Source organism: Callospermophilus lateralis, chromosome 10 (genome assembly GCF_048772815.1).
Source record: "Callospermophilus lateralis isolate mCalLat2 chromosome 10, mCalLat2.hap1, whole genome shotgun sequence".
Taxonomy (NCBI): Eukaryota; Metazoa; Chordata; class Mammalia; order Rodentia; family Sciuridae; genus Callospermophilus; species Callospermophilus lateralis.
The window spans coordinates 75,352,031-75,368,996 of NC_135314.1; the positions used below are offsets into that span (position 1 = coordinate 75,352,031).

General features: G+C 37.2%; 1 pseudogene; it reads left to right on the forward strand.

The window, feature by feature from the left end:
• The first annotated feature begins 422 nt into the window (after window positions 1-422).
• Window positions 423-16,966, forward strand: part of LOC143407867 (actin-binding protein WASF1-like) — a 71,139-nt pseudogene continuing 54,595 nt past the window's right edge.

Here is a 16,966-nt window from a genome sequence, read left to right on the forward strand (position 1 = left end):
ACTGGTTCCAAAGTGTATGTGTCTGAGTATGTGTATGTATGCACATGTCCATCTTGGCCAATTATAATATATGCAAAGTTATCCCGGAAACAGGATAGAAACTAAATAAGTTTCAACCTCAGGGAACATATTGGCCCCTTTTAAAGTACACAATTCTCATGGACCCCAAAATATATGCTCAGAGATTACAGTTTCAGGAACACTAATTTTAAAAAGTCTTTACAATTAGTAAAATAATTTTCTTTTTGTAACCAAAACAAAATTTCTTTTCACTAGAATGTATACATAAATTTCACTGAAAAGACATTAAGTGCCCCCTCCCCCAAACTAAGGATTGGGTTATACCACAGAGCCTCAGGAAAGGGGGAAGAGCAATCTTCACCCCCTATGATGGGTGAACTAGCACAGAGGTTTATCTCAAGATGCCGTTAGTGAAAAGAAACATTGATCCTAGCACTTGTGCCACACAGCACTGCCTAGAGACATTAAGAATGAACTGGAATGTGTAACCAATATTTCTTTGGCAAATATAATTAGACAGCTAAGTAGCCTAAGTAAATATACTGAAGATATATTTGGAGAATTATTCAATGAAGCACATAGTTTTTCCTTCAGAATTAACTCACTGCAAGAACCTGTGGACCGTTTATCTGTTAGCGTTACACAGCTTGATCCTAAAGAATTGTCTTTGCAGGACATAACAATGAGAAAAGCCTTCCAAAGTTCTACAATTCAAGATCAGCAGCTTTTCGACCGCAAGACTTTGCCTATTCCATTACAAGAGACATATGATGTTTGTGAACAACCTCCACCTCTCAACATACTTACTCTTTTTTTTTTTTTTTAAAGAAAGAGTGAGAGAGAGAAGGAGAGAGAGAATTTTTTAACATTTATTTACCTATTATTTTTAGTACTTGGCGGACACAACATCTTTGTATGTGGTGCTGAGTATCGAACCTGGGCCGCATGCATGCCAGGCGAGCGCGCTACCACTTGAGCCACATCCCCAGCCCCCATACTTACTCTTTATGGAGATGATGGTAAAGAAGGTTTGAAGTTTTATACCAATCCTTCATATTTCTTTGATCTGTGGAAAGAAAAAATGTTGCAAGATACAGAGGACAAGAGGAAGGAAAAGAGGAAACAGAAGCAGAAAAATCTGGATCGTCATGAACAAGAAAAAGTGCCAAGAGCACCTCATGACAGGAGGAGAGAATGGCAGAAGCTGGCCCAAGGTCCAGAGCTGGCTGAAGATGATGCTAATCTCTTACATAAGCATATTGAAGTTGTTAATGGTCCAGCCTCTCATTTTGAAACAAGACCTCAGACTTACGTGGATCATATGGATGGATCTTATTCACTTTCTGCCTTGCCATTTAGTCAGATGAGTGAGCTTCTGACTAGAGTTGAGGAAAGGGTCTTAGTCAGACCACATGAACTACCTCTGCCTCCACCCATGCATGGAACAGGAGATGCAAAACCCATACCCACCTGTATCAGTTCTGCTACAGGTTTGATAGAAAATCGCCCTCAGTCACCAGCCACAGGCAGAACACCTGTGTTTGTGAGCCCCACTCCCCCACCTCCTCCACCCCCTCTTCCATCTGCCTTGTCAACTTCTTCATTAAGAGCTTCAATGACTTCCACTCCTCCCCCTCCAGTACCTCCCCCACCTCCACCTCCAACCACTGCTTTGCAAGCTCCAGCTGTACCACCACCTCCAGCTCCTCTTCAGATTGCTCCTGGAGTTCTTCACCCAGCTCCTCCTCCAATTGCACCTCCTCTAGTACAACCCTCTCCACCAGTAGCTAGAGCTGCCCCAGTATGTGAGACTGTACCAGTTCATCCACTCCCCTGGTGAAGTCCAGGGACTGCCTCCACCCCCACCACCGCCTCCTCTGCCTTCACCTGGCATTTGACCATCATCACCTGTCACAGTTGCAGCTCTTGCTCATCCTCCCTCTGGGCTACATCCAACACCATCTACTGCCCCAGGTCCCCATGTTCCATTAATGCCTCCATCTCCTCCATCACAAGTTATATCTGCTTCTGAGCCAAAGCGTCATCCATCAACCCTACCTGTAACCAGTGACGCAAGGAGTGTACTACTGGAAGCAATACAAAAAGGTATTCAACTACACAAAGTAGAAGAGCAGTGTGAACAGGAAGCTAAGCATGAACGCATTGAAAATGATGTCGCCACCATCCTGTCTCGCCTTATCGCTGTGGAATATAGTGATTCAGAAGATGATTCAGAATTTGAAAAAGTAGATTGGTTGGAAGAAGAAAAATGCATTGATAAATATTACAAAACTGAATGCAAATGTCCTTTGTGGTGCTTGTTCTTTGAAAATGTTTGGTCATTCTAGTGTTTTGCTTTCTATTCCTTATAATAAATAACCCTTTTCCTCCATAATTTTTGATTTTGAAGAAAAGTATTAGCATACATTTCAAACTAAATGTTTTACAGTGGCTTATATTTTTTTTCCCTGAAAAGACATAATTCAGTCCAACAAACCACTAAGTATTAAGCATGGACAGCTGTTGTTAGAGTAGCAGATTCAGTTTTTTTTTATATATCTTAATTGTGCACTTCGTGATTTTTAATTTAAAGAAAGCGAATGAGATTGAAATCTTGAGGGCAGCTGTAATATTAATGAGCCTTATTCTACTTCCTGATGTTTTAAAAGAAGAAACACTGTCTTGATATATGAATACACTCAGAAAGTACATTTAGCTTGTAGTGTTGAATTCTCTTAAAGGAATGCTTAAATTTTTTAATATTATTTTATTGCTTTAAATACTTGCCTTATTTGAATGTTTAGCAGTACTCCTTTCCCACTTATATATTGTGTAATACAATTTTGCTTGCCTATAGGAGTTTAAAATTTTTCCATGTGAAATACTCTGAATTAAACATACATGTAACTTACAAAACTGTAAGAAATAACAGTCTGATTTAATAAATGGTTCGTTTTAAAAGGTTAAAAAAAAGAAAAGACATTAAGTTAAGCCAGGTGATACTTTGCACTCCCTTTATTTCAATAAAAATCAAAACTACTTTGCATGGAGCTTTATATATACAAACTCAATCTTCATGTAATGTAAGTATCATTATCCCCATTTTAAATCAATAAAAAAGTTGTTTTCTTTTGTGTTCCTTTCTACAATCCATTGAAAGCTTCAAATAAAAAGGGTATTTACTTATAAAATGTGCTCCCCAGGGAATAGGGAGTATATCAAAAAAAAATGAACCCATTTTTTTAACTGAAAACATAATCTGAGAATTAAGGTCATGATCCCAGAGAAAAGAATTCTGGATTTAAGTAAATACCAAAGTACATGTTAGATATTTCTAGTACACCACAAATTCAGATTTTTCTAAACTCTAACTCACACATAAAGTGACTCTGGGTGGTAGATGAGAAGTAGCTGTTCTCCTAAACTGCCCCAGAATAGTTTCCAAAACAGTTTCCAGCACAAAAGTTATGAGTTATTCTTTCCTCCAACAAGACAATACCGACATTCAACATTTAAAAAAAAAAAAAAAGGAGGACTCAGGATGAGACACAACTGGACACCTTCCCTGAGTTTTGAATGCCCTACTGCATCACCTCAAGCTACCCTTCAAGAGAAGAGCATCTCACGCAAGTGGCCTTTGGTGCCAGCTAACCTGATCCAAACCTATGCTCAGCCGTGTCAGCCTGAGTAAAACCAAATCTCCTCTAACCTTTCATTTCTTCACCAACACAACAGAGGTGCCAATAACTACGTCATCAAGATCATTATGCAGACTGAAAGCTGTCCACCCACTGGAGGCCAAATAAATTTTCAATAAATATTCCCAGCCAGAGGCCCCTCCCAGGCTTATGAAGAAGGCTGTTGAGAATCTGGTGTCCTTTTTAGACCTATTTCCTTATCCATCTTATTTGATTTCATCTGGTAAAACAAGATAAGGAGATTAAAAAAGCTCTCTAGGATAATTTATCCCAGTCATTCTTTTGATTTTATGTGTATGGAAACTGAATCTCAGAAAAACCAAGTGACTTGGCTCAAAGTCTTTGGCAGAACAGGGTCTAGAATCCAGTTCCCACATCACTGCTCCTTTTTCAGTTTATGTTGCCTCTCCAGTAGGCCTGACCCCTGAAGGATCTCATCTTCTACAGAAAATGGAATTCCTACCTTAATAAATATCTTTGAATGTTGGTGTATTAGATTCCTATGACTTCTATACCAAATTCCTATTAGCGTGGTGACTTAGAGCAACACAGATTTACTCTCTCACAATTCTGAGGCCAGAAGTCTCAAATCACTTTCACTCAGATGAAATCAGTGTGTAGAGGAGTAGTCATTCTAGGAGAAAATCCCTTTCCTTTCTCTCTCTGGTTTCCAGGAGTCTCTTGTATTCTTTAGTGTATGGTCCCTTCCTCCATCTTTGTTTTTTTCCTTTTGGAGGTGTTAGAGATCTAATCCAGAGTCTCAAGCACTTTGGGTAAGTGCTCTACTACATCCCCAGCCCCAATTCTGTCTCAAAAGTCAAAAGTGTAGTATTTTCTCTCTGTTTCCTTTTGCTTCTGTCAGGTGGCCTCTGTCTCCTGTATCAAATCTCCCTCTGCCTCCTTATAAGGACATTTGTGATTGCATTTAGTGCTCACCTATGGATCAGGATAATGTCCACACATCAAGATCCTGAACTTAATCATATCTACAAAGTCTCTTCTGCCATATAAAGTAACATTCACAGGTTTCAGAGATTAGGACCTAGCCATATTATTTCACCTACCATACATTGTAACTGTTTTAGTTGGCTTTGTCAACGCTGTGAACAAAAGACCTGACAAGAACAATGTAGAGGAGGAAAAGTTTATTTTAGCTCATGGTTTCAGAGTTTTAGTCCATGGTTGGTCAACTCCATATCTCTGGGCCCAAGGTGATGCAGAACATCGTGGTGGAGAAAAACAGCTCAGAACATGACAACCAGAAGCAGAGAGAGCTCTGCTCACCAGGGGCAAAATAAATACCCCAAAGGGGTATCTACCTTAATTTCCACCTTCTCTAGCCATACTGTACCTGCCCACAGTTACCATCTAATTAATTTACATCAATGGACTATTTCACTGATTAGGTTATATCTCTCATACTCTAATTATTTCACCTCTGAAAATTCCTGCATTGTCTCACACATGAGATTTGCAGGGACACTTCATATCTAAACCATAACAGCAACTAATTTAATGAGATGGACAAAACTGTTTTCTAAAATTGTGACCTATATGACCTCAAATACAAACTGAAAAATGGGGTTAAGGCCTGTGGCAAAGCAGAACATCATGGTAGGGAACACTTGGTGCCTGAGAAGCAAAAGAGAGAGAAATCATTTTATAATTAAGCCCCACCCCAAAACCCATTAAAAATGTGAACCCATAAATTAATTAATCCACTCATGAAGTCAGAGCCCTCATGATCCCATCACCTCCCAAAGGACCTAGACTGAACAGTGTTGCAATGGGGATAAAGCCTCAGCACATGAGCTTTTGGGGAGACATTTAATATCCAAATCATAACAAATAGGCTTTGAAATCTATTGCACAGTAGAGTGGTTATAATCAATAATAATTTATTCTATATTGCAAAATAAGAGAGTAAATTTCAAAGTTCTCACCATAAAAAATGGCAGGTAAGCAAAATGATGAAGGTTAATTAGCTTGATTTAATCATTCCACATTGTGCACAGATGTCAGAGTGTCATATTACACCCCTTATATCATTTGATATAATTATGATTTTTTCGATCAAAAATAATATTAATAATGAAAAGATACTACAGCTAAAAGTAGGTTCAGTAACAAAGTGAGTGTGGCAAAATATTCCAAATTATTGAACATGGGTGATGGAATGAGGAGGAAGTTTCATAATACTATCATCCTTTTTGTGTCTATTTGAGACCTTTCAAGAGAAAATTAAAATATAAGGTTGTCACTTCAGAATACAAATTGCCTGTCCCAATCTCTGGCTCTCAATATCTGACCAGCTTCCCTACAGGGAAGGTAAGCAAACAGCTAATGAGGAAGCCTGCTCACCAGAAGCAAAGACTGAAGCGGCAGTGAAGGTGAGCCCCTGTGTCTGGTGCCAGTTTGGTAAACAATGAAAAAGAAACCTCAGGGTTCTGACAGCAGAACTCCATAGGAACATGTCTGTGTTTCAGCGTTGGTTTTATCTTTGTTTTGGGAACTCCTTTCTCCCTGTTTCTTCATGAGGTTAAAATAACCATTATAAGTTTGCTTTCCCCAGTGAGTTTGGAGTATGAAGGGAAGAAGGGGAGAGAAAAACCATCAGTCCATCCCACCTGCTTCTAAAACCTTTGCCACCATGCTGCCAGGCAAGCCTTCCGGCAAATCAATATGGTCCTGTCTTCAGTGGCTTTCCAGTCTATGCCAAATAATGTTCATACAAGACCCTTCATGAACTGGCCTCTCCCAAATGTGAGTTTCAGTTAACTCAAAGAAGAAAATTAGGCTTCCAGGAAATAGATGATGAAGAGATGTGTGTCTAAAATTCAGTCCAATGAAGAATTATATAACAAACAAGAAATGGAAGTTAGGGTAGCAATAAAATTTAGTGCTAGGTCTTTAACAAACCCAGAATATTTCAAGAAACTCCCTAGCATTTAATTGCAAATTCTAACTCTGATTTAAAGGGCAAGTAGTTGATATGGTAATTGGCATGGCATTAAAAATATTATCTAGGTTCTTTGGAAATCCTTCCTTTCTAAACCAAATGATTGCGGTCTGTAGTTTTTCTACAGGATATAATGTTCTGAAACTGCAAGTACCCTGGAAACCAGGACACATGAGTACTACAGCAAATACTTTATTCTCATCACTGAAATGAAAAATCATACACATAGTCATTTTCAAATGAAAAAAGAAGAGGCTCCAAAATTGCAAAATTGATCCCCTTGCTTCTGAAAATTGCCCACTACTTACCCCTACCCACCATCAATTCACCAACTCTCAACAGGCTATTATCTCCTATTCTTGAAAGAGTAATTGAATTGGGGAGTTAAAAATGTATGCAGAAGATAGCCTCTTCAACAAATGGTGCTGAGAGAACTGGAAATCCATATGCAGCAAAATGAAAATAAATGCCTATCTCTCACATGCACAAAACTCAACTCAAAGTGGATCAAGGACCTAGGAGTTAGACCAAAGTCCCTGCACCTAATAGAGGAAAAAGTAAGGCCACATCTTCATTATGTTGGATTAGGCTCCAACTTCCTTAACAAGACTCAAAAAACGCAAGAAATAAAATCAAGTATTAATAAATGGAATGGATTCAAACTAAAAAGTTTCTCCTCAGCAAAATAAATCAATGAGGTGAACAGAGAGCCTACAATTGGGGAGCAAATTTTTGCCCCACACAGGTCAGATAGAGCACTAATCTCCAGAATATATAAAGAACTCAAAAAACTTAACACCAAAAAAAACAACTCAATCAATAAATGAGCTAAGGAGCTGAACAGACACTACTCAGAAGAATGTATACATTTGATCAACAAATATATGAAAAAATGTTCAACACCTCTAGCAATTAAAGAAATGCAAATCAAAACTACTCTAAGATTTCATCTCACAGCAATCAGAATGGCAGTTATCAAGAATACAGACAACAATAAGTGTTGGCAAGGATGTGGGAGAAAAGACACATTCATACATGCTGGTGGGACTGCAAATTGATGCAACCACTATGAAAGCAGATAGAGATTCCTTAGAAAACTGGGAATGGAACCACCATTTGACCCAGCTATCCCATTCCTCAGTCAATACCCAAAGGAGTTAAAATCAGCATACTACAGGGACACAGTCACATCAATGTTCATAGCAGCTCAATTTACAATAGCTAAACTATGGAACCAACCTAGATACCCTTCAATAGATGAATGGATAAAGAAACTGTGGTATATACACACAATGGAATATGACTCAGCATTAAAAGAGAATAAAATTATGGCATTTGAAGGTAAATGAATGGAGTTGGAGAATATCATGATAAGAGAAGTAAGCCAATCCCAAAAAAACAAAGGCTGAATGTTCTCTCTGATAAGTGGATGCTGATCCATAATGGGAAGTGAGGAGGCATCGGAAAAATGGAGGAACTTTGGGCAAAGGGGAGGGAGGGAGGGTGCATGAGGGCAGGAAAGTTGGTTGTACATGTATGACTGCGCATGTGGGGTGATGCTACATCGTGTACAACCATAGAAATGTAAAGTTGTGCTGCAATTGTGTACAATGAATCAAAATGCATTCTGCTGTCATATATACCTAATTAAAATCAACTAATTTAAAAGCATATGCAGTACACACACACATACACTCACACACATGTATCCACACACATTCCTACATGAACCCAGATTATTTATTTGAAGTGGTTACTTAATAGTCACTTATTGCAAGTATTTGTCTTATTTCTAGTGCTCCTTTTTACTTGGGTAACCACTACATCTTCTGTACCTGTAATTTGTTTCTTCTTGCTAGAAGTAAACTGGTGTGAAGTTAAGATTTTACTAAGATACTTGGATTGTTTACTCTCTTCTCTAAACAACTAGATATTTATTTATACCCTCTTCAATTAGTAATGATTATACATTCACCTTGATTGTTCTCTATTTCCCTTAAGATTTTTCTTTACCAAAAATCAATATTTCTTTATAGGGAAAACTCTTCAGGATTTTGGATTTGGCAATGATTTCATGGATATGATACCAGAAGCACAGGCAATAAAGGAAAAAATAAATAAATTGGACTTCATCAAAATTTTAAAAATTGGGGCTGGGCTTGTGGCTCAGCAGTAGTGCACTTGCCAACATGTGCAAGGTACTGGGTTCAATCCTCAGCACCACATAAAAATAAATAAATAAAATAAAGGTATTGTGTCCAACTACAACTAAAAATATGTAATTTTTAAAAATTGTTTCAAATTATCAATATTTGATACATCAATTTCTATTAAGATTCTGATGACATTCTTCATAGAAAGAGATAAAGCAGTCATTGAAATCATTTGGAAAAGTAAGAGGCCCAGAATAGCCAAAGCAATCTTCAGTTAGAAAAGTGAAATAGGAGGCACCACAATACCAGATCTTGGGGCAGGGAGTTAGCAATAATGGTGAAATGTGATGGGCATCATTATCCAAAATACATGTATGAAGATATGAATTGGTGTGAACATACTTTATATACAAACAGAGATATGAAAATATGTGTTTTATATGTGTAATAAGAATTATGATGCATTCTGCTGTCATGTATTTAAAAAATAAAAGCAATTTTAAAAATACCAGATCTACAGAACTACAGAGCTATAGTAACAAAAACAGCATGGCATTGGCACCAACAGATACATGAAGACTAATGGTACAAAATAGAAGACACAGAGGTAAACCCACATAAATACATTAACTCATACTAGACAAAGGTGCCATAAACATATATTGGAGAAAAGATAGGCTCTTCAACAAATGGTGCTGGGAATACAGGAAATTCATATGTAGCAAAATGAAATTAAACCCTCTCACCCTGCACAAAACTCAACTCAAAGTGGATCAAGAACTTGAACACTAGAATATAAATTCTGTGCCTAATAGAAGAAAAAGTAGAACCAAATCTACATTGTGTCAGCTTAAGAACCAAATCCTCAACAAGACTCCTAAAGTGCAAGAAATAAAATCAAGAATCAATAAATGGAATAATATCAAACTAAAAAGCTTTTTCACAGCAAAGAAAACAATCAAGAATAGAAAGAAAGAGCCTACATAATGGGAGAAAATCTTTATCACATGCACCTAGATAAAGCATTAATCTCCAGGATATATAAAGAACTCAAAAAACTTAACATCAAAAAAAACAAATAACCCAATCAATAAATGGGTAAAGGAACTGAACAGACACCTCACAGAAGAATAAATAGCATAGGTCAACAAATATATGAGATATATATGAAAAACATATGAAAAAAATGTTCAACATAATTAGCAATTAGAGAAATTCAAATTAAAACTACACTGAGATTTCATCTCACTCCACTCAGAATGGCAATTATCAAGAATACAAGTAACAATAAATGTTAACAAGGATGTGGGGGAAAACGTGCACTCATATATTGCTGGTGGGATTGCAAATTGGTGCAACCACTCTGAAAAGCAGTATGGAGATTCCTCAGTAAACTTTGAATGGAACCACCATTTGATTCAGTTATCCCACTTCTTGGCATATTCTCAAAGGACTTAAAATAAACATACTACAGTGACACAACCACATCAATGTTTATAGGAGCCCAATTCACAATAGTTAAGCTATGGAACCAACCTAGGTGCCCCTCAAAAGATGAATGGATAAAGAAAATGGAATATTACTTAGCCTTAAAGAAGAATCAAATTATGGCATTTGCTGGTAAACTGATGGATCTAGAGACTATCATGCTAAGTGAAATAAGCCAATCTCAAAAAACCAAAGGCTGAGTGTTCTCTCTGACTTGTGGATGCTGACTCACAATAGGTGGGGCAGGGTTCACCGGGTTGGACAGGATGTAGTGGGGCAAAGGGAGGGGGATGGGAATGGAAAAGACAGTAGAATGAAGCAAACATAACTTTCCTATATGTTCATATATGAATACATGACCAATGAAACTCCACATCATGAACAAACAAAAAAATGGGAATTTATATGCCATGAATATATGATATGTCAAAATACATTCTCCTGTCATGTATAACTATAAAAAAGAACAATTAATTTTTTTTTAATTTGCTGCATCAAAGGATACCATGAATAGCATGAGATTGAGAGGAAATTTATGCAAGTTATATATCAGAGATTTATATCCAGATTTTATAAAGACCTCTTACAACTTGAAATGAAAATGCAAACAATCCAATTCAAGACATGAACAAAGAAGTCAGATACAGAGATGCATGCCTGCAGTGCTGGCTATTCTGAAACCCGAGGTTCACTGGAACATGTGAGTTTGAGACCAATTTGGACAACAATGAGAGACCCCATCTCAAAAAAAAAAAAAAAACTGAAGAGGACAAAGGACCTGATAGATATTTCTTCATGAAATACAGGAACAGCTAATTAGCCATGAAAAGATGTCAACATCATTAGTCATTAGGGAAGTGCAAATCAAAATCACAATGAGATACCGCTTCATACCCATTAGGATAGCTATTATAAAAAAAAAAAAAAAGAAGAAGTTATTGATGAAGATGTAATGAATTGGAACTCTGCATTGCTGGTGGAATGTAAAATAACAAACTGTAGGGAATGTTTTATCATCTTCTCAAAAGTTAAAAACAGAATTACCTTATGATCCAGGAATTCTTCTTTCAGGTTCTGAAAGAACTGAAAACAGGTACTCAGATACTTGTATTCCCATATTCAACACAGCATTTTTTACAATAGCCAAAAGGTAGAAACAATCCAAGTGTCCATCAACAAATGATTGTGTAAACAAATGTAGCAGATACATATAACGGAATATTAACCTTAAAACAGAAGGGATTTTAATACATGCTATAATACAGATGAAGCTTGAAAACACTGTGCCAACTAAAATAAGTCAGGCACAAAAAGACAAATATTATGAATCCATTTACAGAAGGTACCTAGAATTTTACTGAATTCCTGGAGACAGAATGATTTGCCAAGGGCTGGGAGGGGAGGAATGATGAGTTATTATTTAATAAATACAAAGTTTCCGTATGGGATAATAAAAATTCTGGAAATAGTGGTGATGATTGCGCAACATCATAAATATATTTTATGCCACTGAATTGTACACTTAAAAAGGTTAGAGTGTTCATTTTTGTTTATATTTGTTAGTGTATCTCTTAAAGTCTTGGTCATTATCCAACAACTCTGCTTTCCCACATTCAGTTCAGGAATGGTAGGCACACGGCAGGTACCTAAAATTTATCAATTTATTGATCCACCACTCTACTTCTTAGTTGAAAGGATCATCTTTTACACGCACAGGGAAGGGAATGGAAAGCAAGCAGAGAAACAAATACTTAGTACCTGTCATATCCCCAATATTACTAAAGGTTTAATATATCCTAATTCACCTAATCCTTTAAAATTCAAAAGACAAAAGAATGCGCCATCAAAATCAGGACTCCAGCAGGGTATCCTGCTTACTGTCAATGTTATGACATGTTATGTCATTTTCAGATTTATCAGGAGGCCAACGTGTCACGTAAACATGGGTCAGTTTCCCTCCAGGTGACTTGTATAGAGCAAGCCTACTCCCATTTGCAACCACAACCATAAGATTCACTTTGAGATCCCACAAATAGCACCTCAACACTGGACTTTTCCAGACCATCCTCAGAGCTGCCCCCCACTAGCAATAGACTGTGAAACAGTGAGGCAGGAACCCCAAGTGCATTTAATTGTTTGCTTTGGGGGCCAAGGTCTCAGCCCTGACCCAGGACCATTTTGGGGGGTCAGGGCAGGAGAACAGAGGAATGAAGGTTTATCAGATGGGGATGGATCAAAGACCCAAATCAAGAAGTTCATCCAGGAAAATCATGCTGATCGTGTGCTTGTATAATATTTGGAAAATAGTAAAGTCATATTTTTCAGGTTTCATGCACTTGTCCATCATAACGGCTAAAAACCAAACTGCCTTTCAGCTGTTCTGTGAACTAAATGATTCTACTTTCTTTAACTTTTACCTAGAACTCAACTTGAGATAAAAACAAAACCATTGGAAAGAAACCCAAGGGACATGTTGTCAATTCCCATTTCTAAAACTTATTAAGCACACAATCTTGGCAAGTTATGTCATGTCTTTGGGTGTCCATGGGCCTGCTAGAGACTGGGTGGCAGAGTCCTACAGGCAGCTGCCTAGAAAAATATACTGGCTATTCCACCTACAACCTCTGGGACCCTGAACAACCTCTTTACTCTCTGTGCTTTAGTTTCCTAAGCTGGAAAATGGTGATGATGATAATATCTAACTCATGTGTTTAATAAGGATTAAATGAGTTAATGCTCATGACACCTTTAGAACTATACCCAGTACACAATACGCTTCATGTAAATTCTTTCAGTTGAAACTTTAAAGGAGGAATGATTTTCCTCAAAGCTAATTATCCAGAAATCCTTACAGCATTCCCACTGCTAAATATAAAAAAGAGAGAGCAAGTTTTAAAACATCCCATTTAAGTGCATTAATTCTTTGGAGAGTTTCCTTCTGGTTAATTTCCAAGTTCTAATAATAAAGCAATAGTGCTTCAGGAAAGAAGAGAGAAGCCACATTATCTGCTGACATATCTGTCACAGTAGGTTGCAGAGTCTGAGATACAGCTTGCAGGCCTGACTGGTTCTATTGTCTGGAATCAAGAATGGGAGATGAGGAACGGAAGCTAACACCAAGATTTCTGGGATTGCACAGTGAAGGGAAGCTTTGTCTTCAATCAAAGGTTTGTATTCTTTTCCATCTGCTCTGCCCCCTGGCCCCTGCCCCATTCTTGCTATGGCTTCGAAAACTATAATCTTAGTAAAATCTCAGGTGAAATGGAAGAAAGAGCTAAAATAACACATGGTGAATTGGTTGCTTGTTCTTTTTTTTTTTTCCAGTAGTTATACATATATCTTCATGTTTTCTGTTGTATGTTACACGTGAAAAGATTGAATGTGTCTTTTTTTATTTTTTTTTAATTTTTATTGTTGGTTGTTCAAAACGTTACATAGTTCTTAACATATCATATTTCACACTTTGATTCCAGTGGGTTATGAACTCTCATTTTTACCCCGTATACAGATTGCAGAATCACATAGGTTACACATCCACTGTTTTACATATTGCCATACTAGTGTCTGTTGTATTCTGCTGCCTTTCCTATCCTCTACTATCCCCCCTCCCTTCCCCTCCCCTCCCATCTTCTCTCTCTACCCCATCTACTGTAATTCATTTCTCCCCCTTGTTTTTTTTCCCTTTCCCCTCACTTCCTCTTGTATGTAATTTTGTATAATCCTGAGGGTCTCCTTCCATTTCCATGCAATTTCCCTTCTCTCTCCCTTTCCCTCCCACCTCTCGTCCCTATTTAATGTTAATCTTCTTCTCATGCTCTTCCTCCCTACTCTGTTCTTAGTTGCTCTCCTTATATCAAAGAAGACATTTGGCATTTGTTTTTAAGGGATTGGCTAGCTTCACTTAGCATAATCTGCTCTAGTGCCATCCATTTCCCTGCAAATTCCATGATTTTGTCATTTTTTAATGCAGAGTAATACTCCATTGTGTATAAATGCCACATTTTTTTTTATCCATTCATCTATTGAAGGGCATCTAGGTTGGTTCCACAGTCTTGCTATTGTGAATTGTGCTGCTATGAACATTGATGTAGCAGTGTCCCTGAGTATGCTCTTTTTAGGTCTTTAGGGAATAGACCGAGAAGGGGAATAGCTGGGTCAAATGGTGGTTCCATTCCCAGCTTTCCAAGAAATCTCCATACTGCTTTTCAGATTGGCCACACCAATTTGCAGTCCCACCAGCAATGAACAAGTGTACCCTTTTCCCCACATCCTCGCCAGCATTTGTTGTTGTTTGACTTCATAATGGCTGCCAATCTTACTGGAGTGAGATGGTATCTTAGGGTGGTTTTGATTTGCATTTCTCTGACTGCTAGAGATAGTGAGCATTTTTTCATGTACTTGTTGATTGATTGTATGTCCTCCTCTGAGAAGTGTCTGTTCAGGTCCTTGGCCCATTTGTTGATTGGGTTATTTGTTTTCTTATTGTTTAATTTTTTGAGTTCTTTGTATACTCTGGATATTAGGGCTCTATCTGAAGTGTGAGGAGTAAAGATTTGTTCCCAGGATGTAGGCTCCCTATTTACCTCTCAATTATTGTTTCTTTTGCTGAGAAAAAACTTTTTAGTTTGAGTAAGTCCCATTTATTGATTCTAGTTATTAACTCTTGTGCTATGGGTGTCCTATTGAGGAATTTGGAGCCCGACCCCACAGTATGTAGATCGGAGCCAACTTTTTCTTCTATCAGACGCAGTGTCTCTGATTTGATATCAAGCTCCTTGATCCATTTTGAGTTAACTTTTGTGCATGGCGAGGGAAGGGGATTCAGTTTCATTTTGTTGCATTTGGATTTCCAGTTTTCCCAGCACCATTTGTTGAAGATGCTATCCTTCCTCCATTGCATGCTTGTAGCCCCTTTATCAAATATAAGATAGTTGTAATTTTGTGGATTGGTCTCTGTGTCCTCTATTCTGTACCATTGGTCCACCTGCCTGTTTTGGTACCAGTACCATGCTGTTTTTGTGACTATTGCTCTGTAGTATAGTTTGAAGTCTGGTATCACTATACCGCTTGATTCACACTTCCTGCTTAGAGTTGTTTTTGCTATTCTGGATCTTTTATTTTTCCATATGAATTTCATGATTGCTTTATCTATTGAATGTGTCTTCAAGGAGATAAATTTCCCCATAAGAATCTATGAATATCCTTCACTTATTAGTCATACACTTGTTTACGTATATGAGAAAATGTATATTTCACAGAATAAAGTTACAAACAATATTGTGGACACTTTTTAGAAAACTGAATGATTTTATCACAAGTAACACAAATGGGATTTTCCCTGGTTTTATACACAGTATTCACAATTTTTATCAATTATGACTTATACAATTTATTAGGTTCCCATGCCCCAAGCCCAGGAATTCATAATCTCAATCCATGTACTAAGAGACCCAGGATCAGTATTCAAGGCATACATGAATTTGATACCTCCTAATTTTATGCATTTTATTTTATATATTTAAAAGCATGATCTGAGGAAGGCATAGATTTGACCACACCACTAAAGAAGTTCACATTACAAAAAAAGACAAGAAAACCAACCTGATTTAATGGAACTCATAAATAATAAAGAATACATATTTTATGCTTAATTTTATTCAATTATTTAATTCAATTTAATGAACAGTCATGTCACCATAAATCTTATCAAAGCCTTACTCAGGGTGAGCAAGACAACTTTGTTCATGCTCACAAGAAATTTACTATTAAATACTCTTTCAAGAAGTTTATTATTCTTCCTTTTAAAAAGTTTATAACTGTTTCAGAGAGATTTTTAAATTATTAAATACCACTATAGTAAGTAGCTTTGAGTTATAAAGTATTGAAACAAATGACCTTATACAGATTCTCTCACTTGGTTTAAAGACCAATGTTCTTTACTGGAATGAAATAAATAATTGGCTGGGGGCTGAGGGTATAGCTCAGTTGGTAGAATGTTTGTGTCACATGCAAAGGCCCTGGGTTCAATTCCCATCATCATAAGAAAAAAAAAAAAATGGCTGGGAACCAGATCTATGCATTTACATTTCTAAAGGAAAATTCATTAATATTAACCATTTGTTAATAAAATCACAACTGCAGTTTCCTATAAATGTTTAGAAGGTTGGTGGAACTAGGCAATATTTGATTACATGTGACACAGCATTAGTCTTTTAGGAGCAGGGCTTAAACTTCACAGCCAACAGTTATAATGAGATGCTACAGAATGTAACAGATGTGTGAATCTGGAAACTTGTAATTCACCTAAGTGATGAAGTATTCTAACATGAGCTCAAAACGTAGGATAATTTTACTGTTGTTATGGTCTTGATATTATAAGCATGAAGCCAGATTTAAAATTAGGTAGTCAGTGTAGTTAGGTAAATCGGGTCTAATATCGAGTGAGATCTAAAAGGGAGGCCATGAGAATGAATTCCCCGGAAAAGTTGAGCAACTCTCGGAATGTTAATGAAGTCCAGGAAAAGGAGCCACATCGTTTGTCCGATTGACTTCGCCACTGAATAAAGGGAAGCTACTGATTGGAGACCTGCTCCCCACCTCGGTCTTTTGTGCATTCTTGTGCTTGTTACCGCTTTTGACTGGTGACG